The 21,238-nt window shown below is 38.6% G+C and overlaps 1 protein-coding gene across 2 annotated transcripts in view; it reads left to right on the plus strand.

Moving 5' to 3' along the window:
- Positions 1-21,238, plus strand: part of LOC103025951 (uncharacterized) — a 379,123-nt gene that overhangs the window by 69,622 nt on the left and 288,263 nt on the right. For both annotated transcript variants that reach the window (XM_049482198.1, XM_049482199.1), the window contains exon 3: positions 19,239-19,281. The gene's annotated coding sequence lies outside the window, so the exon portion shown is untranslated. The remainder of the gene's footprint in view (positions 1-19,238; positions 19,282-21,238) is intronic.

Below are 21,238 nucleotides of genomic sequence, written 5' to 3' on the forward strand. Positions count from 1 at the left end.
TTGTCCTTCTCTCTCTCTGCTTCTTTTTATCGTTTCCCATTGTATCTCACTTTGCTCTCTCCTTCTATCCCTCTATTCATCCATCCATCCTCTTATCCATCTAATAATCTATTCATCTCTATATTTATTCTCTCCTCCTGTTTCTCTACCTGTCTCTCTGTCTCTCTTTTTCTCTCCTTCACTCTCTCTCTCTGTTCATTTCTGTCCTTTATTTTGTTGCTATTGGCTCCATATTTCCATCTTTCCATATTTCCCTCTCTTCCTATGTCCCATTTCATCTCTTTTCACTCTCTCCTTCTATATTTTATCCATCTCTGTTTCTGTAATTATTCTCTGCTTCACCTTCCTCTCCTTCCCTGTTTCTCTGTTGTTCATTGACTCTCTTTTCGTTTTTACTTTCTCTTTCTTTCATTCTCTCTTATATAGCCGTCAATCTCTCGCTTGCAATATTTCTCTTTTTATTTATTTTTTTTAACTCCCCTCTATTTCCCTCTCTCTTTTATTCTGTTTTTCTCTACACTCCTTCTGTTTTCACTATCTGTCTCTCTTGCATCTCTCTTTCTCTATCTGTTCTTGTCTTTTTCTCTCTCTGCCTCTCTCTCATTTCCCTTTGTATCTCACTTTGCTCTCTCCATCCATCCTTCCATCCATTCATCAATCTATCCATCTCTATATTTATTCTCTCTACCTATTTTTTTGCTCTCCTCCAGCTCTCTCTTTCTCTCTCTCTTTCTCTCTCCTTCACTCTCTTATTTAGCTTGCACTCCCTCTTGCAATTATTCTCTCTCCTTAAGTATTCTTTACTTCACCTCTCTCTCTGTTCATTTCTTTCCTTTTTTACATTTCTACTTTCCTTTAGTCTCTCCATCCATATTTTATCCATTTTCTTTTCAGTATTTATTCTCTGCTTCTCTGTTGTTCATTGCCTCTCTCTTTTTCTGTTTTTTACTCTCTTTTGTTTAGCATTCATTAGCTCCTGCAGTCCTTCTCTTTTTAATTATTCTATACTTCACATCCCTCTCTTTCCTTCTCTTTATTACCTATTTATTGTTCTCCACTGTGTTTTCACTATCTGCTTCTCTTGCATCTCTCTTTCTTTTTATGTATTTGTTTCTCTCTCACTCTTATTTACTTATTTGGCCCTTAGGCTCTCCCTCTTTTTTCATTCCCTCTCTCTTTCTCTTTCTCTGTTCTCCTTCACGTCATTCTCTCTCTTTCTCTTTCTATCTCTCTCTCTCATTTAGCCTTTACTCTCGCACAATCTTTTTTACTATTCTATACTTCACATCCCTCTCTTTCCCTCTCTCTAATATCGATATCTCTTTTTCTCTTTTCTCCTTCTCTCTTCTCTCTGTACTTGTTTATCTCTCACTCTCCCCCTCTTTCTCTCTAATCAATCTATACTTTACCTCTTTATCTCTCTCTTCTCTCATCTTTAGTTTTTTAACACCTCTTTTTTATTTCTCATTGACTTCCTCCTCTTCATTCATCTCTTCTTCACTACTCTCCTTCAGTTCTTTTGCTCTCAGGCTCTCCCTCACTTTTTTGTTCTCTTTGCCTCCCTCTCTTTCTCTCTCCATCCATTTCTCCTTCTTTCTTCTCCTTCAGATGTCACTCTCTCTCTCTCTCTCTCTCTCTCTCTCTCATTTAGCCTTCACTCTTTTGCAATCCTTTTTTTTAAATATTCTATACTTTACATCCCTCTCTTTCCCTCTCTCTAATATCGATATCTCCTTTTCTCTTTTCTCCTTCTCTCTTTCTATATCTGTATTGGTTTATCTCACACTCTCCCCTTCTTTCTCTGTAATTCATCTATATCTCTTTTTCTCTCTTACCTCTTGCATCTTATTTTTTAACACCTCTTTTCTCATTTCTCATCACTTTTTCACTACACTCCTTCAGTTCTTTTGCTCCCTCACTCTCATTTGTTTTTTTTTGGCTCTCAGGCTCTCCCTCGCTTTTTTGTTCTCTTTGCCTCCCTCTTTTTCTCTCTCCATCCATTTCTCTTTCTCTGTTCTCCTTCAGATGTCATTCTCTCTCTCTCTCTCTCTCTCTCTCTCTCTCTCTGTCTATGGCACAGAGCCTTTTAATCAGGGGCAGGAGTATCTAAAGCCTTTTCCAATTAAGACACCCCCCCCCCTCCCTCACTCCTCCACTCCACCCCTTCATTTAAAAATCTTGGCGGCACCAACTTTCCTGACTTACAAAAGGGTTTAATCCACAAGGCCTCAGAGGAGCAGGAAACTGGGGGGGGGGGGGGGGGCAGAATCTAAATGAAACTGTCTCCTCTGAAGCCCCCTCTCTTTCTGTTTTGGGCTACCGTGTGCCCGTGTGTATTTTTAACCCTGATCTGGTTCCATCGCACGTAGAGAACGCTCTCGCTTTCTCAGAAATGTACACCAGCACGGGAACGGCGTCGGCAGCGTGAGAGTGTGTGGGCGGTGTAGCGCTGGGCGTGTGTGTGGTGTAGTGAGGATGGTGTTGGGAATGGGTGGTGGTAGTGGTGGAGGTGTTTGCAGTGTGTGGTATATTGTGGCTGCGCTTGGATCTCACCTTGATGTCGTGAGGAAAGGAGTGGATTTTTGTCATTTTGTACATTTTTTTGCATACTTAAGCAGAATATTAACTAGAAGCAGTTTAATTAAGTATTGTTTTTAAAAGCCTTTTTATTTGAGTTTATTATAAGTTACATAAAATTAGTGGGCAGGGCTAAACTATTGTTTTATTAGCTAATAAACTTTTTCTTTGACTTGTTTATAGTCCATTCCAGGGGTGTCCAAACTTTTTTTGTTGGGGGCCAGAAGGAGAAATATATTTGAAGTCCCGGGCCACAGACTCTGTAATAAAACAAATAATGAAATATACCACTTTAAATAATACTTTTTTCCTGATTATTTCATTGACACACCATTTTACTTGACTTACTATCTTTATCTTTGACAGTGTTGTGTAAACTAAGATTTTTCAAATTGATGTTTAATTTCATGATGTCTCTTAATATTAAACTCCTTAATTACGGCAACTTTTAGTCTCTTTTGCCCGGTTTTTCTGCGCTAGAAATGCGCACCCTCTCCGCTTTTAGACTCTTTGGCCCGTTTTTCTGCGCTAGAAATGCGCACCCTCTCCGCTTTTAGACTCTTTGCCCCGTTTTTCTGTGCTAGAAATGCGCACCCTCTCCGCTTTTAGACTCTTTGCCCCATTTTTCTGTGCTAGAAATGCGCACTCTCTCTGACTCTTTGGCCCGTTTCTGACACCTAGCGTTCAAACTTTGAATCTCACATTATAAAAACCTGCTTAACAGCGGGCCAACTTTCATTCTATTTCTAAAATACCTCGCGGACCGCTCCAAAAAAGAAAACGGGCCGCAAATGGCCTGCGGGCCGTAGTTTGGACAACCCTGATCCATTCTGATAAAAAAAAACAGGTCTCAATCAGTGTTGAGAGTTAAGTTGCTACATGATTCCTTACGTGTTCCTTCATAGTCTAAATGACTTCAATATTAATTTACAATGTAGGAAAAAACTAAAAAAAACTAAATAAATAAAACATTGAATTAAACATCAATCATTTGCATTTTTACAACTTTACATTTTATAACAGAAAATTCTGAATATTACAGCAGCATTCATTAGCATCTAGCACAGCACAGACACTGGCTGAACAAATAAACAACTGGTTGCTGTGTAGCGAAGCACATTTGCATATTCGCATCCCACACAGCAATCAGATTCCAGTCTGGCTAACGGGTTGATCAAATCTAATCAGAATACAATCTTAATCGCATGAAGTGACCAGGTGTAACCTTCAATCAATCAACCTTTATTGTTAATGTAGTCGAGCATTTATAAAAAACAGGGATTGACATGATAAAAAAAATCATAACTACGTTTAATCATTTAAAAATAACAGTAAATAAAAAAAAAATAGATGAAAATAAAAATAGAATAAGTATAAAAGAATAATACAATTAAAATAAAAATAGGTTTGATGAAGAAATAAAGACTTTTGCATAGTACAATAAAAAAAAAATAATAATAAATTAATTATTATTATTATTATTATTAATAATAATAATAATAATAATAATAATAATAATAATAATAATAATAATAATATGATAATAAAATAAATTAAAAAGCAACAATACAAAACTATAAAAATGAATAAATAATAAAGAAAAAAAAAATGAACTAAGAAATGAAGAAAAAGAACTAAAATAAGAAATAAAAGGTAAGAATAAATAAGATTAACCCTCCTGTTATGTTCATTTGTCAGGAACAGTAATCCTGTTTCTGGGTCACATTGACCTGGTGCACGTTTAACCATCCAAAAGATTTAATGAAGCAAAAAAAAAAATCCTAATAATCTTAATAATCCTAATATTTTATTATTGCTAATTTGTGACTTAGGGAGCGGACGGGAGGCGGACGTAAAAGCGGGTAAGACAAGATTTATTAAATAACAAATAAACAAACAAACAAATAAGGAATAAACGAGGAAATATAAATACATAAACAAACAGGGAAAATAACCAAGAACAAATTCTAGACAGATAAAAACTAAACAGGGCTGGGGATATATAAACAAGGAAATAAACATAAATATAAACAAGAAATAAACAAGGAAACAAACTACAGAAAGAAACACGGAATAAACAGACAATAACTGATAAACAAAGAACTACGGGACGTGGAAATAAACTACTGTAAACGTGGCAAGACAAACGAAAGAGGAAGGTGCAAAGACCGACAGCAAACATAGACTAAAGGGTACTATATATACTAACATGAAACAACAGACAGGTAACGAGGGGCGGAGCTACAAATGACAGACATGTGACGGAAAATAACTGGGGAAACACACTGGGAAACACTATTCTATCAATATTTAGTGCAATGGTGTTTCTTAATTCTAACAGGTAATGCTTCATTTACGATTATTCACAAATTTAAAAAAAAAATACATGTTCTTATTTTTTTGTTTCACCATTTTGTAATTTTTAAAGAAAAAATATATATATGTATATATAAAACATTAGTTCTGCAAAACATTGCAATTTACCTTGACCCAGAACATAACAGGAGGGTTAAGTAAAACAGATACAGGCTGTCTGAAGGTCTAAGGTCTAATCTTATTTTCTCATTATCTCTGCTCTAATTTTTTTGTATTATTGTATTCGAGTTTATTCTGTATCTGATGCTGTGGAATTGTAGTGTCCGGCGCTTAGTAATGATGTGATTCACAAGTCCACCGTCCCCCTCCCCTCTCGCCCACACACTCTTCTATATATGCAAAAATTTCCCCGAGTCCTGCTAAGGGCCTTGCTCTCAAATTGAACTTTCCTCCCCATTCCCCTTCCTTGACTTGTCCTCGCGCTTTCATAAATGAACGTGGCTCTTCAATCAATCTGCTTAGCCGTGAAGTTCGCTGTGCTCATGGAATATGCATGTGGAAGCAAATGAACTCCAGCAGTGGAGCACAGAAGGCTCGGCGCTCTCCAACATCAGTACAGTCATTTCCCTACCGCTCTCTGCTTTCCACCAGTCACCCAGCAGCCGGCATTTAACGACACGCCGGCTTCTCTTTGGTATGCGAGGCGCGTGCCGCGGACGCCGGCTGCAGGCCTCTTGCGAGGCTTAGGGGAGATGTGTGGAGCAAAGGTAATTGAATGTTAAAAATCACAGCAGCTGTTAACTCTTACACACCTGCTTACGATTCACACTGTCCGTCTCAGAACTGTCAGGATAGGATACAAGACCATTAAGCTATGGCTATATTCAGACTGCAAGCTTAAATCTTACATCTTACATCCAGATTGATTTTTGATAGTCTGGGAAACAAAAAAACACGTTACAGTCAGATTTTTGCTAATCAGATCGGATCCAAACCCTATTTGGAGGTTATTTAAAATGTGATTACAATCAAATTCATATAGAAATGTCTCCTCGGCCTTTCAAAGTCTAATCCCTTAATAAACCAAAATCTTGAGGATTTCTAGTCAACAGTACATAAAGAGCTTTCATGTTTGATAAGGAACATTACTTAAAAGCATATTTGTAATTGTAATAGAAAAAAAAATAGAAAAAAAAATATTTAAGTAAATCTGCTAATGCCAAAATAGAATAAATTAAATCGTAAAATTGACTCTTTTCTAAACTTTATTTTAAAATCTATATTTTTCTGAATACAAATCAAACAGTTCATGACCTCCAAACTTTTAGTTTCATTATGTTTGTCTAGTTTTTATATCTATTTTCAAACCTGCATAATTTTTGGGTTGATTCCTGTTACTGATCTGGAATTATTAAGTGGATTAGAGGGTAAACATGCAGTGTCCAGCCCAAGTATCCTGTGGGAGATTTCAAATTTTTTCAAATTTTCAGAATGTAAATAAATTAAATACCAGTCTTGGAACATTTGGCTCGAGCTGATTGTCATATTATACTCAGCAACCAGGGTGTTAAGTTAAGACATTATTAAACATTATTAACGGCACTCCTGCATGGCTAGCTGATTTCTCTCGTCCAAATCAGTTGATGAGTTTGTTGATTTGGAGCGTTTTCTCCCTTTGTTTGGTTTGGTTTCACACAGGCATAAACCTAAACACACCAAAATGCGCACCTATAATTATCTGTACCTTAACACTAAACGCTGAAACGCTGTGCTTTTAAACACAGTGATTGGACGTGCAGTGCAGATGCACTGCTGTGAGCAGTGAACTCAGCACAGCCTTCACGTGCACGGACACATTGTTTGTTCATAGCTGTGGTAATCAGTTTAAACTTTGCTTTATCAAAAGTTTAGCTCAAATAAATGGAATATATGTAATAGCTGGGTCAGATCGAGGCCAGATTACTTCAGAATTCGTTTTGATCCGCACCAGACTGCGATTACTGTTTTCACACTTGCTCAGTTGAACCGAATTAAAGTTACAAACGGATTCGAGTTTTAAACGTTTTAAACGAACCAAATAGTGCTGGTGTGAAAATGCCCTAAGATAGTATTGAGGAGTTGACTGTTGACTGTTGTTGCCAAGATAGAAACACGCCAGAAATTTACCTGAACTTACCTCACTTCCAGACTTCCACACCCATCAGCATAGATTTTTTATTTTTTCTTAAACTCCAGTGCTATTATCGACACTGGCAGAAGGTGTGAAAGTAGACTGTAGACTGGGGGTAGGATCGCAACAAGCAATTTTTGAGGAGGGTGTACGATAGGGCCCTTTGTGTCTTCCTTTGAAGTATATCGTTATAAGGGAGACTTTTCAGGGAAGTTTTTACAGCACTAAGGCTAGGTGCAACAGCATTAGCATTAGCCGCTAACCGCAGCACTAGCTCTTCCACTATTCAGCAATAAGTATATTGTAGTAGATTAGACTGTAGACTGTGTGTCTACAAGGACGAACTGCTAGCTGATAGCACTAGCCCTGGGTTACCGGAACACTCTAGCACAGTCTAGCGCTATAGGGTGGCATTTATATCCTGCTAGCACTGCAGTTAGCGGTTAATGCTAGTGCTGCTGCACCCAGCCTTAGTGCTGGAGAAACTCCAGTGCTATTAACGACGCTGGCGCAAGGTGTGAAAGTAGACTGTAGACTGGGGGTAAGATCGCAACAAGCAATTTTTGAGCAGGGTGTACGATAGGGCACTTTATGTCTTCCTTGGAAGTACAGAGTTATAAGGGAGACTTTTCAGTAAAGTTTTTTCAGCACTAAGGCTAGGTGCAGCAGCATTAGCATTAGCCGCTAACCGCATTTGCATAAACTCGGTTTATATAAGTTTTAATAAAGTAATCTTCGCAAAAAAAGCTTCATAATGTGGTTTTGCCTCATCTGCTTTCATTTGATATCGTGATATATTATTTTTCTCATATCGCCCAGCACTACTATAGGGCGGCATTTATATCCTGCTAGCACTGCAGTTAGCGGCTAATGCTAATGCTGCTGCTGCACCCAGCCTTAGTGCTGGAGAAACTCCAATGCTATTAACAACACTGGTGCAAGGCGTGAAAATCGACTGTCGATTGACGGGTGTAAGATAGCAACGAGCATCACAACGCACTTTTTGAGTGTACGATAGGGCACTTTACGTCTTGTCATGTCGGCCATGTTTAAGGTAATGGAAAAACTTTGGAAACTTTATTATCTTATCCCACTGTCTAAAGGAGATGACTTCCAGTAGCAAGGCTAATGGTGTTTGTATCTCCAGTAAACGGAGGCGTCGTCAGACCTGGACCTCGGGTGGGGTTGCTTGTTGCTGTTGCTTGTATGTTGCTGCGAGAGGTTCAGGAATGTGATTACAGGGTGTCGGTGGTTGCCGTTCCCCCCGCTGTGGCCACACGCTACGAAGCATTCACTTTCTCACAGATTAATCTCAGCCGCACCATGGGCCATCTGCCAGCGCTGGTGAACGGTGGCGGCACTGTTTACAGGGCCCAGCGTGGCCAGCGGAGAACCCATTAAAGCGGGGGTTTGAATATGAGCCGGGATGCAGAGGGTTAATCCTGATGGTGGCTCTGGAACCAGGCCAAAAGTTTGGACACGGCTTCACTTTTTCAATGCGTTTTCTTTATTTCCATGACTATTTACATTGTAGATTCTCACTGAAGGCATCAAAACTATGAATAAACACATGTGGAGTTTTATGTACTTAACAAAAAAAATGAGCTGTCCTCCACAGTCACCAGAATAGAATACTAAACATGTTATTTCACCTTTTTTTTGTTGTTTTTTTGTACATAAAACTCCACATGAGTTCATTCATTCATGAGTTCAGTTTTGATGCCTTCATTGAGAATCTACAATGTAAATAGTCATGAAAATAAAGAAAACGCATGAAAAAAAGAGAGAGAAGGTGTGTCCAAACTTTTGGCCTTTAGTGTGTGTGTGTATGTGCGCCATGTTGGAGGATTGGAGGATTCACCCACCACATCCCTGCAGGCTCTGAGGAGAGCATGAACAAAAGCAGGGGATTTGTAAGTGGGAGGGGGGGTGACGAGGGGATGGTGAAGAAGACAGAGAGAGAGAGAGAGAGAAGAGAAGTTGAGGGATGAAAAAAGAAGGATGGGAGGGGTTGACTAGAGGAGATGCAAGAAAGAGCCACTTTGGCCCCGCATCAAAACTGGTCATTGCTTCCTCTCAAGCTAGTTTCCACCAATTACATCCATGTCAGTGTTCGTCGAGGATTCCAAATGCAACAAGAGCCTTCAGGGGCATTCACTCTCTCTGTATCACTCTCTCTCTCTCTGTCTTTCTCTCTTTCTCTTTGTCTCTCTTTCTTTCCCATTCGACTCATCCATTCGAGGTTTCTTTATAGGCTTAGGCGTATCGAGTAAGACCTCATGGATGAAGAAGTGATTAAACATATATAAGACTCTTACTCTTTTACTGTAACTTTAGCTTACACTAAAACAAACCACCACAGTGCAAAGTTACAGCTGTATAAAATCACTGTAAATCTAGGGTGACTATATGCATATTTTGTTTTTTCAAAAGGGGTTGGACAATGAATCTGAATCACCTGTCATCATTTTATTGTGGGAGGTTTCAATGCTAAATTGGAGCAGCCTGGTGATCAAGCTTCATTAATTGCACATTATTGCACCAGTAAGAGCAGAGTGTGAAGGTTGGTTCAATTAGCAGGGTAAGAGCACAGTTCTGCTCTAAATATTGCAATGCACACAACATTATGGGTGACATACCAGAGTTCAAAAGAGGACAAATTGTTGGTGCACGTCTTGCTGGCACATCTGTGACCAAGACAGCAAGTCTTTGTGATGAATCAAGACCCACGGTACCCAGGGTAATGTCAGCATACCACCAAGAAGGACCAATAACATCCAACAGGATTAACTGTGGACGCTGTAAGAGGAAGCTGTCTGAAAGGGATGTTCAGGTGCTAACCCGGATTGTATTCAAAAAACATAAAACCACGGCTGATCAAATCACTGCAGAATTCAATGTGCACCTCAACTCTCCTGTTTCCACCAGAACTGTCCGTCAAGACAATAAATTATTGTGGTCTAAAACCAAGTGTTTCAGTTTCATTTCCTGTGCTTTCTTGTAAAAATACTTTAATAGTTTTATATATATATATATATATATATATATATATATATATATATATATATATATATATATATATATATATATATATATATATATATATACAAATACAAATATTTGCTGCTCAAATGGCTAACCAATGAATTGAGCATCCATTAATTTATACAGAAACACTATCTGACCAATGTAGGCATCTGAAGATCGTATATAAAAGAGCACGTCTGAAGATGTCAAACGTGAGTCTTTTTGACAACAACAAAGATCTTTCGGAAAGGAAATCCAGAGGAACTCTGGGAGTACGCTTGTCACCCACTGTCTCTCTGAAGCTGTCATGTACAGTCACATGTCTGGCAGTGATGGCTGCTCTGTGACTCTGTCTGTCTGAGAATCCCCCAGTCATGGCAGTAGTTCTCCACCAGGTCCAGCTGCTGAGGCCGGCTGCACGGGAGATGACAAAACACAAGGTTATCGAGGCTGTGGAACAGATTCTGAGCTCTGGAGCCGCAGATTAAGCCTTTAACATTAGATACTGAACACCGTAAATCCAGTTCTGGGGTTAAGGTGTTCCAGGAAATTATACTTCATGGCATATGATCCATACTTACACTATACACTCATTTGTGAAGTTATATAATACAGTGACTCAGGTCACATTCCTCATTCTTTCTCTCCACCATATCCCCTATCACTAGTGATCCCACAACACAAGGATAAAGAGGGTGAAGACTAGCACAAGCCTCCTCCTTAGACACATGTCAAGTCAGACTCCGCCTCTTTTCAAACTGCTGCTGATGCAGCATTGCAGATTAGCATCACAGAGCACTCAGAAGAAAAAAACGCGACGAGGTTCCTGATACATCAGCTCACAGATGCAGTCTTGTGCTGATCGGCATCACCCTTTGGGGTGATGAGGGGAAACAGCGCCATCTATCCACCCAGAGAGAGCAAGACCAGTTGTGCTTTCTCTTGGGGCTCCGGCAGCTGATGGCAAGCTGCATGACCAGGATTTGAACCAGAGATCTCCCAATCATAGTGGCAGCCCCTTAGACTAAACCCAAACTTTTTTTGTTGGGGGCCAGAAGAAGAAATATGTCTCTTAATATTAAACTCCTTAATATTAAACTCTTTATTACGGCAACTTTTAGACTCTTTGGCCCGTTTTTCTGCGCTTTAACTGTGCACCCTCTCTGCTTTTAGACTCTTTGGCCCGTTTTTCTGCGCTTTAACTGCGCACCCTCTTCGCTTTTAGACTCTTTGGCCCGTTTTTCTGCGCTACCACTGTGCACCCTCTCCGCTTTTAGACTCTCTGGCCCGTTTCTGACACCTAACATTCAAACTTTGAATCTCACATTATAAAAACCAGCTTAACAGCGGGCCAACTTTCATTTTATTTCTAAAAAAGGAAACGGGCTGCAAATGGCCCGCAGGCCGTAGTTTGGACACCCCTGACCTAAAGTGTTTCTTTACAATCAGTGGAGCTGCCAGAAGAGGGACAGTAAGTGTAGAAACAAGGAGGTGGTCATAACATTTTGGTCATAAAATGAATGTGAATATTACACATTAAAATTGTACTGTATGTCTGTTTTATTATATAGTAGTTATGAAAAAAAACACAAAAGTTATTCTAACTGTTTTTTCTACAGTAATAACTTCCACAAATTATTTTTTCTAAACTAGACTTCATGTTTAATGGAGTTTATTTGAGTGGCAAGTAATTTGATTATAAATAATGTATAGAATGATCTTTTAATTGCAAAATTTGCCAAAACCCTTCAGGCAGGGCTAATTGTACAGGGATTAGGAGGTTAGTCGTAACAGTGGCCAGGATCATATGGTAAATTAATGCATAATTAATTAAAAGAACAAAAATTAAGTTTTCATTTGGAGCAGAGATCCCAGCTGAAAAAAAAAAACAAACAGTGTGGCCAGCTCAAGCTGGTCAAGCCAGGCTAAGCTAATTGCCCAGCGAAGCTCTTGAACAGCACTGGGTACAAATCAATGAATAAAGTGTGTTTTTACATAAAATTGGATATTTCCAAAGATTACAAAACTATTTTGAGTTAGGTGAATCATTTGTGGCCACATATGCCTTCTGTTAAACTGAGATTTTTGAGTTGCAGCAACCTAAGAAATCTGAATTAAGTTTATTGTCATTGACCACTTTCTTTCTATTGGCTTGAAGTGAAGGTAACCCATTACCTAAAATGATTTAAGCAAATTTAGCTTATCCAGGGCCACAGTGTATAGCTCTGGAAAAAAATTAAGAGACCACTTCAGTTTCTGAATCAGTTTTTCAGATTTTGGTATTTATAGGTTTATGTTTGAGTAAAATGAGCATTGTTTTATTCTATAAACTACAGACAACATTTCTCCCAAATTCCAAATAAAATATTGTCATTTAGAGCATTTTTTGCAGAAAATGAGAAATGGCTGAAATAACAAAAAAGATGCAGAGCTTTCAGACCTCAAATAATGCAAAGAAAACAAGTTCATATTCATAAAGGGTTTTAAGAGTTCAGAAATCAATATTTGGTGCAATAACCCTGGTTTTTAATCACAGTTTTCATGCATCTTGGCATCGTGTTCTGCTCCACCAGTCTTACACACTGCTTTTGGATAACTTTATGCCTTTACTCCTGGTGCAACAATTCAAGCAGTGCAGTTTGGCTTGATGGTTTGTGATCATCCATCTTCCTCTTGATTATATTCCAGAGGATTTCAAACAAACTCATCATTTTTTTGTTCAAAGCTGTATATGTTAGTTGAAATTTAATGGTTTTGGGGCTACAAGTATAATCACATCACCAAGCTTGACCATGCAGGTTGATTATGATTAACATAATTAAAAATCTGATAAAAATATAACAGTACATATTGACTTAAAAGATCAAGAGCTGGATAATGAGATGTTTTCATCTGAACGATCGTCTTTTTGACCACTTTGACCATCAAAAACAAGCTTAGACCATCTGAAACCAGCTAGCAGGATGTCATTTTTTTATTTTTTTTAGGTAGAAATGTGTAGGGAAAAAAAAGAGTCCACTTAAAAATTATGAATTTCTTTGATTTTACCAAATTAAAAACCTCTGCAATATAATCAAGAGGAAGATGGATGATCACAAGCCATCAAACCAAACCAAACTGAACTGATTGAATTTTTGCACCAGGAGTAAAGCAGCATGAAGTTATCCAAAAGTAGTGTGTAAGACTGGGGGAGGAGAGCATGATGCCAAGATGCATGAAAACTGTGAATAAAAAACCGGGATATTTCACCAAATACTCTTAAACCTTTATGAATATGAACTTGTTTTCTTTGCATTATTTAGGGTTTGAAAGCACTGTACCTTTTTCCTTATCCTTTTCCTGACCATTATTCATTTTCGGCAAATAAATGCTCTAAATGACAATATTTTTATTTGGAATTTGGGAGAAATGTTGTCTGTAGTTTATAGATTAAATCAACAATGTTCATTTTACTCAAACATAAACATATAAATAGCAAAATCTGAGAAATTGATTTAGAAACTGAAGTGTTCTCTTATTTTTTTTTTCATTTAGACACTTTAATTAGCAGCCAAAACGTTTTTATTGTATTTTATTGTTTTTTTTTTTAAAGATAGCAATTCCACATTTTAAACAACCCTACACACACACAGAGATACACATTCCCAGCGCCCCACACTGACTACTCGGCATCTCATCCTTCTCTCTTTCGTCATCACCTCAGGCTCTTCATCCATCTCTCTCTCTCTCTCTCTTTCTCTTTCGCTGCTATCTGTGTGGATGTGGCTCGTCCTCGTCCTCCTCCTCCTCCTTTTCTTCTCCTCCTGGTAATAATGTGGCCTATAGCTGACATGGAGATGAGGGAAGGCCAGTATTGATGGTTCTTCTCATGACAGGGAAGACAGAGGTGCTCTATTATTAGTGGGGACAATAACAACAACACGGGCCGTAATTGAATGAAAAGCGCCTGCGGCGGGCCGACCTGCCGGCGCGCGAGAGGGGCCGCGAGATCAGACAAGTGCGAAGAGAAAAACAAAGCGAGAGCGCCATGCGGAGCGATTGGACGTACGCGGTTGGCGGCGTAGACGGAAGCTCCGGAAAAATAGGCCATTTATATTTAGTCCGTAATGTAGAATACACGGAATTAAAATAGGCAGCGTTTACACACTCGCGCGAGAGAAAGAGGCGACGCGACGGAAGCGAGAGCATGAACACACTGAGGATGAACTTGCAGGTGTATGGGTTTTTTTCTCTTCATCGCTCGCGATTTTGTAAGAAAAGACGCCGGCTCTGATAAGGAGTTTTGACTCTGACTGAGACGTGGTGGAGCACTTCATCAAAAGACAGGCGGCGGAGAGACAGAGCGCCTCTTCATGAAGCTGACTGGAACAAGTCAGGAAAACGCTGCATTCACAAAGAACCTCAAAGCCTTCCGCCGCTTCAGACGCGCGTTTATCTCCCCCTAAGTCGTAGCTCTCGCAAACGAGCGAGCGAGCAGCAATTCCGGTAGCGCATCCAGCTAAAGCATGCTAAACAAACACAGCGCTACACTTTCTCCAGACTCCAGCTCAACACAAAGCTCACAAACAATGGAGGAAACCACTCATAGAGTCATAGTGGAGATGCTCCCTTCAAGAGATATTCATGCAAATTAAAGATTCTCATGCCAAAGAAAGCATTTATTGAGGATTTTAAATCCTTTAACATATAAATATTACATGTGTAACGTTTGAAAAACCCTATTGACTCAGAAGGTCCAAATGCAACAGTCCAGAACAGTCTAATGAAACTTATTTAAACTGATCTCTGCTCCAAAAACTCTTCTAGCCTCATTTTCACCTCACATTTGTGTTGTATGTGCACAGAGAATGATAGTTAAAAGAGGACCAGGAAGTATACATCAGCTGCGTCCTCTAAATTGCACCAAACACCAGTTGCATTTGTAGGCTGTATGTATACAACAAGGGTTCTTCATTTAAACAGAACCTGAAAAAAGCCTTCCGCCGCTTAAGATATGTGTTTATCTCCCCCTAAGTTGTAGCAATTCCGGTAGCGCATTCAGCTAAAGCATGCTAAACACACACAGCGCTACACTTTCTCCAGACTCCAGCTCAACACAAAGCTCACAAATGGAGGAAACCACTCATAGAGTCATAGTGGAGATGCTCACTTCAAGAGAGATTCATGCAAATTGAAGATTCTCATGCCAGAGAATGCATTTATTGAGTATTTTAAATCCTTTGATGTATAAATAGAATGTATAATATTTGTCTGGGGTTTGAAAATTCTAAGATTTTGTTAAAAATCACACATATGGAACAGTCCAAAACAGTATTAAGTCGTATATGCACAGAGAATAATGGCTAAATGAGGACCAGGAAGTATACATCAGCTGCGTCCTCTAAATTGCACAAAACGCCAGTTGCATTTGTAGGCTGTATGTATACAACAAGGGTTCTTCATTTAAACAGAACCTGAAAAAAGCCTTCCGCCGCTTAAGATATGTGTTTATCTCCCCCTAAGTTGTAGCAATTCCGGTAGCGCATTCAGCTAAAGCATGCTAAACACACACAGCGCTACACTTTCTCCAGACTCCAGCTCAACACAAAGCTCACAAATGGAGGAAACCACTCATAGAGTCATAGTGGAGATGCTCACTTCAAGAGAGATTCATGCAAATTGAAGATTCTCATGCCAGAGAATGCATTTATTGAGTATTTTAAATCCTTTGATGTATAAATAGAATGTATAATATTTGTCTGGGGTTTGAAAATTCTAAGATTTTGTTAAAAATCACACATATGGAACAGTCCAAAACAGTATTAAGTCGTATATGCACAGAGAATAATGGCTAAATGAGGACCAGGAAGTATACATCAGCTGCGTCCTCTAAATTGCACAAAACGCCAGTTGCATTTGTAGGCTGTATGTATACAACAAGGGTTCTTCATTTAAACAGAACCTGAAAAAAGCCTTCCGCCGCTTCAGACGCATGTTTATCTCCCCCTGGTAGCACATCTAGCTAAAGCAATGCTGGTAGCGCATCCAGCTAAAGCATGCTAAACACACACAGCGCTACACTTTCTCCACACTCCAGCTCCACACAAAGCGCACAGACAATGGAGGAAACCACTCATAGAGTCATAGTGGAGAGGCTCACTTCAAGAGAGATCCATGCCAAATGAAGATTCTCATGCCAAGAATGCATTTATTGAGTATTTTAAATCGTTTAATCCATTTTGTGTTATGTTTTCCTTACATTTGTGTTGTATGTGCATCGAGAATAATGGCTAAATGAGGGGCAGGAAGGATACATCAGCTGCGTCCTCTAAATTGCGCCAAATGCCAGCTGCATTTGTATGCTGTATACAACAAAGGTTTTTTATTTTAAAAAAGAACCGCAAATTGAAGATTCTCTGGCCACAGAATGCATTTATTGAGTATTTTAAATCCTTTCATTTATAAATAGAAAAATTCATTACAGTCATTACTGACTATAAGTGAAGTGTATTTTCATATGCTTTTTAAACATGAAGTAAATTGTATTATGCCTCACTGTAATGTCTTGACAGTGATGACTGTATATAAGGCTTTATAATGTGTTACGCACTTATATAAATTAATTTGAGAAATCATAGCTGCATATTATAATAATAATATAGTGCATTACAACACTACATTGTACAATGTTCTTCTTAACAGATATTAAAAGGCATTATGAGCCCTTTCTTTATAAACCCTTGTACTTGTAGTTTATAATGTGTTTATAACGAATGTTGCTGCAAGTACTTATGAGCTATTATACAGACTTATTACAGTCATTGTAAGGTATTATACATGCCATATAATGCATTATAAATAAATGCATTTATTTTACATTATGAATGCAGGGTTCATAGGAAATGTTACCAACATTTTTATTTATTTAGACTCAAACATTTACATTTTTCTACATGCAGTAGTTTTTTTTGTGTGTCCTGATTAAAATACTGAAAGGCATAGGCTGCTCTGAGTGTCAGGTGGTTTTTAGTATCTATATGTATCCTAGAGGTGTGATTATTGATTATCAAGAAAAATAAATCCGTCTGATGCTGTTTCTCCATGTATTTTACCAAAGTAATAATTAATAATCCATGTAATGATCAAACTATCATCAATATTCTTATGCTTTCAAATCATAAACACTCTACTCTAACCATTTTTAAAAAGATATCTTAGGTGCGAATATATTTAAAGTCTATACATTTAAAAATAATAAAAAAAAAAATAGCAAAACATGATCAGTTCCAGGAAAATTATATTATATTTTTGAGCAGCCGTATGTCTTCTGGAGTAAAAGAGCTCATGGCTCATGTGGCTGATATAATCTGATATAATTACTGTGTTATAAGACATAAATAAGGAGGAACTGACAAAAACGAAGAAAAAACACAAACACCAAAACAGCCTAGGGTTCAAAGGGTTAATGGTTGGTCCAGGTGTGTTTGAAACTCATCAGTGAATCAGTGAATCTCTAAGGACTGATTAAAGACTACTTTAGTGCAGAATTTATACCAGATTAGTGTTTTAAGCATTATAAACGCTGTTTAAGCTCTTACACATCCAAAAACCCCAAAAATCTCACTCCAGTCTCACTCCAGCCACCTGCAAATCTCACTCCTCTGGTCGCCTCGCAAAAAATCTGAAAGTGGGGTGAGCGCAAACATTACCACTTACACCACAGGCGGTGTTAACTGTAACAGACTGAGGGGCCAGTCACACTGGCACCTGTAAAAGTCTGCTAAATCAATGCAAACACAATTAATTAAACACTACATTCAGTTCCATGTTATTCGAACCAGACAAGCTCTCCAAGCTTAAATACATAACAAAAATATTTATGCACCAAATCAATAGAATCAGTGAGAAAAAAGAGCTGTGTGTCCAACGTGAGAAAGTTATTTAGAGCATCAAATATTAGAAGCATAAAACTGAGCTATATATTATTTACATCTATAGAGAGGATGATGAAATGATGGAATAGTTGATAAAAAATGCAAAAAAAATAAAATAAAATAAATAACAAAGTGAGCTTTGAATGTATACTCTGTATATATATATATATATATATATATATATATATATATATATATATATATATATATATATATATATATATATAAAATATGGACTTCTCTGATTACTTTGAAGGTCGGTCTACCCCGGCTCGCTCTCACTGTGTGTTATTTCCACACTTACTTTCCCAAACAATCCTATATTACAGCCACCAGGAGGGAGATTAAAATCATATACTGTAGAAGCCGGAGAAATTCTGTGACGTATACAGTATACAGTGCATGCGAATCAGTAATCAAACATCATAAAAAAATGAACTTTTATAATACTTTTTTTTTTTAACCAGAAGCCTAGTGTATAATATGTGTTTGATTACTGTCAAAAAAAAAAAAAAAGTCTTACATGAAGCTGCTATAGGAACACAGGTTGATTACAACAGCGATTTTTAAGAGGTCCTAGATATGTGTACATTATATTTTTATTCCAATTGTGGTAAAAAAAAAATAAAAATCTACATCTACAGTTTGTTACGTGGATTTGTGAAACCGTGAAGCCCAAACACTGTTGAAAAAAATGCATAACCAACTAAAAACTGGACAAAACTTTAGTCTTTTTTCATGCCGTTAAAGCAGCGTCAAAGTTTAGAAATATACAGCACTGGAAAAAAAAGAGACCACTTAAAAATGGCAATTTTCTTTGATTTTTGAAAAACCAAATTGAAAACCTCTGTAATATAATCAAGAGGAAGATTGGAGGATGATCACAAGCCATCAAACCAAACCAAGCTGAACTGCTTGAATATTTGCACCAGGAGTAAAGCAGCATAAAGTTATCCAAAAGCAGTGTGTAAGACTGGTGGAGGAGCACATGATGCCAAGATGCATGAAAAAAAAACTGTGATTGAAAAACAGGGTTATTCCACCAAATACTGATTTCTGAACTCTTTCTGACAACTTTATGAATATGAACTTTTCTGTTTTCTTTTCTTTTCTTATCTCATTTTCTGCAAATAAATGCTCTAAATGACAATATTTTTATTTGGAATTTGGGAGAAATGTTGTCCAGAGTTTATAGAGATTCAGCAACTGAAATGGTCCCTTATTCTTTTTTCCAGAGCTGTATATCTACACTGATGAGCATGGTGGTCTGGAAGTGAGGTGAGTTCAGTTATATATTTCTATATATATCCTCTGCTGAGATGCACAAAAGCACTGTGCTGTTAAGGTATTAACAAGCCAAAGACAGAGCATAACTGATTCTGGTGCTGGTGCCAAGTTCCCGAATAGTTCTGTGCTTTTCCACATCAGAATCACAGGTTCTTAACCCCATAATCTTTCTTGTCTGGAACCAGCAAACTTGTGATGTAAGCGCCCAAAGGGCAGGGCGTTTAAGCATATTAAAAAAAGACATTCAAATCGTCCCCCGAGTTCTGTTCTATTTCTGTTTTATGGAACCAAGTTTTATGGAACCAAGTTTCCGTGCTTTTCACTGCAAAATCACAAGTTTGCACCACATTACTTTAGCTAACATAAATTTAAAACACGCTCCCAAGAGAGGGTGCTTTTCATGGCGGGGGTGCAGTTTTTAAAGCAATTTTACGATAAAATTTAAAGTAGTTTTAAAACAATTTCTGCTTTTTCTGCGGTATCATTTTTTTGGGGTAACAGATCACAGAGGCAAGGAAAAACGTATTTAATCATGGGCGAAATCAAGGCGTAACATGCAATAAACCAATTAGCGTGTCAATTGCCATTCCGTTTAAGAGCCAGGTGTGTTTTGACTTTGGAGTATTGCTATTTCAGGGGCACAGCTTCCTGGGGGTGTCCGAATTTAGCTTCTCAGCAGAGAAAAACTGACCCGCTCATTCACACTCTTCCAATGTGTTTATTGTTACATTACATTACATTTGGCAGACGCTTTTGTCCAAAGCGACTTACAATAGTCAAGTACAATGTAAAATAAGTTTAAAGGTAAAACATCTTTGGATAGGGATAAAAGGAGGACAAAGGGGAATAATAGGATAGAGGAGTGAAGGAGAGGAAGAAGGAAATGAGGTTAGAAGTAGTTAGTGTGTTAGGTGTTAGTGTTATCTCCTGATCTGGTAGTGGAAGGTAGTTTGTTCCACCATTGGGGAACTCTGTATGAGAACAGTCTGGATTGCTTTGTGTGAATGTTTGTTTGGCAAAGCGAGGCGACGTTCACTGGAGGAGCGCAGCGGCCGGGAGGTAGCGTAAGCCTTCAGGAGCGAGTGCAGGTAGGAAGGAGCCTGTTCTGACATCACCTTGTAGGCGATTGTAAGAGCTTTGAATTTGATGCGAGCATCAACTGGTAGCCAATGGAGCTCAATGAGCAGCGGGGTGACATGTGCCCGTTTTGGCTGGTTGAAGACCAGACGTGCTGCTGCGTTCTGGATCATCTGGAGTGGTTTTACTACACAGGCCGGGAGGCCAGTTAGCAGGGCATTGCAGTAGTCGAGGCGTGAGATTACCACAGCTTGTACCAGGAGTTGGGTGGCCTGTTGCGTCAAGAACGGTCTAATTTTTCGGATGTTATAGAGCGCAAAGCGGCAGGACCGAGCAACTGAGGCCACATGGTGCGTGAAGGAGAGTTGGTCATCAACCAGAACACCCAGGTTCCTAGCAACCTTTGTCGGTGAGAGAGAGAGAGAGTCGATACTTATAGAGAAGTTGTGTTGAAAAGATGGTTTTGCTGGTATAACCAGAAGTTCAGTCTTTGAGAGATTTAATTGAAGGTGATGCTCCCTCATCCATGAGGATATGTCAGAGAGACACTGCGAAATCCGTGCAGAGATTGAGTGATCTTCAGGTGAGAACGACAGGTATAGCTGGGTGTCATCAGCAAAGCAATGGTAGGAAAATCCGTGTGAGCGGACAACCTGACCAAGAGAGGTGGTGTATATGGAGAAGAGAAGGGGTCCCAGTACCGAACCTTGGGGAACCCCAGTGGATAAGGAGCGGGCTGAGGACAGCTGTCCTTGCCACGACACCTTGAACGAGCGCCCAGTGAGGTACGATCTGAACCATGACAGCACATTGTCTGTGATCCCCATGTTTGAGAGTATAGTTAGTATTGTTGATCTGAATGTTTGCATAG

The sequence above is a fragment of the Astyanax mexicanus genome, chromosome 8 (genome assembly GCF_023375975.1).
Source record: "Astyanax mexicanus isolate ESR-SI-001 chromosome 8, AstMex3_surface, whole genome shotgun sequence".
NCBI classification, from domain to species: domain Eukaryota; kingdom Metazoa; phylum Chordata; class Actinopteri; order Characiformes; family Acestrorhamphidae; genus Astyanax; species Astyanax mexicanus.